Source organism: Meleagris gallopavo, chromosome 8 (genome assembly GCF_000146605.3).
Source record: "Meleagris gallopavo isolate NT-WF06-2002-E0010 breed Aviagen turkey brand Nicholas breeding stock chromosome 8, Turkey_5.1, whole genome shotgun sequence".
Taxonomy (NCBI): Eukaryota; Metazoa; Chordata; class Aves; order Galliformes; family Phasianidae; genus Meleagris; species Meleagris gallopavo.
The window spans coordinates 17,349,579-17,351,328 of NC_015018.2; positions in this window are offsets into that span (position 1 = coordinate 17,349,579).

Below are 1,750 nucleotides of genomic sequence, written 5' to 3' on the forward strand. Positions count from 1 at the left end.
CATGTACGTGGGTGGATGCGGAGCCCCCTCCCCGCCTCAGCTCCCCCTCCAGCACCCGCGAGCTTTGTGCGCCGTGGGCCGTTTCCCACGGGTCCAAAATAAAAATTGCTCAGCGGAGAGAGACTGAGCATCTCGCTTCCCCTTCCCCGTTCCTGGGCTGTGCAGACACATCCGACCGCGGCGGCGGCGGGGGACTTCGCGAGAGAAGAGAAGGTGGTCCGCAAGGTTTCAGCCGTTCATCCCGCTGGGACTACGCACAGCTGCCAGCTGGACGCATGGCTCGAGCTTACCGCTTTAAAACTTTTGTGCGCTGGCCAGCTCAGCTCCAGCGATTACTTAGATCACGGAGAAATACAAGAAACCCACATCCTCTCTGGTGACATTCACCAAAAATGAGCAAGCGGCCTCCGGGCAGCAGGAATCCTTCCCCTCCCCTCCTTCCTCCCTCTCCCCCCCTCCTTTCCTCCCCCCCCCCTTCCGGCCACCTCCATCGCGCTCCGGCTGTGCCGCAGTCCGGTCCCGGGGCACCTCCTGCCCCGCAGCGCTCCCCACATCCCCTTACAGGGCATCGGGCTTCCAGATCCCATTTCAGATTCGGGTTGTTTCGTAAAATACCATAGCAGGCTTCCAAGCAGGTTACAAAGGAAAATATGACCGTGGCTGTTTTCCGATAAGGTGCATCGTCCCTCATCTAGGGCCGCCACTGACTCGCCCCGCTGCAGGGCCCGACCCGGGATCGTAGAATCATAGAATCACTGAGTATCTCGAGTTGGAAGGGACCCACGAGGATCATCAAGTCCAACTCCCGGCTCCACACTGGACCGCACAAAAATCAGAGCTGAGACTGAGAGCGTTGTCCAGTCACTCCCTGAACTCTGACACTTGGCACCGTGACCTCTGCCCTGGGCAGCATGTTTCATGCCTACCGCCTTCTGGTGAAGACTTATTTTCCCAGCACCCTTCCGATGCTCCCCTACGAGGATCCGTACCCTCAGAGCATTGCTCCGCAGGGTGCAGAGATCCGCTCAGCCCCTTCCTGAGCCCCCGGTAGCTGTTGGTTCAATAAAGGCTGCAAAAATAGGAGCGCCAGAGATAGGGGCCGCAATTGGAATGGCTCAGCTCGGTTCCTCGCCGGCTGACTACAGCCAGAAGGTGCTCTTTTGAGGTCGGTGGAGCCGCTCCCGCCTCTCTGGGAGCAGCCCGAGGAGCGCAGCGCCCGCTCCAGTCCCCGCGCTGAGCGTGAAGCGTGACTCAGGATCGGTGTGAGATTACTCGTTAATTGTAGCGCAAATCCGTTCTTTCAAAAGCATTACGGGACTGACGTTTCTTTTCCCTGTACAGGCCAGTATTCAGATTACACGGACACTAATCAAATAAGCTGGGTTATTGCCTTTGTCAACATGTTCATAAGGATTTTCTGCCAGGCGTTAAAGGCATTTATATGGAACGACATCTTTCAAAAGCAATGTTGCCGTCCGGATTTGGGGAATATTTGCTTCTGACAAGACGTGTGATGGCTGTATTTGCCATACCAGCTGTGCCGTCAGCCGCTTCAAACCTCGAATTCCTCATTTTACATTCCCTCATTTTGCATCCAGCCTGTGCTCTCCGTGAAGCACCAATTTTCGCGTTTAAACGGTTCGCGCCGATACGCCCCGCGCCCCAAACGGCACCGCAATCAGCAGCCGTGTCGGGCGCTGCGAAGGAGCACCGGGAACGCATCCAAAGGCTTTGCCCTTTTTTTCCGCCA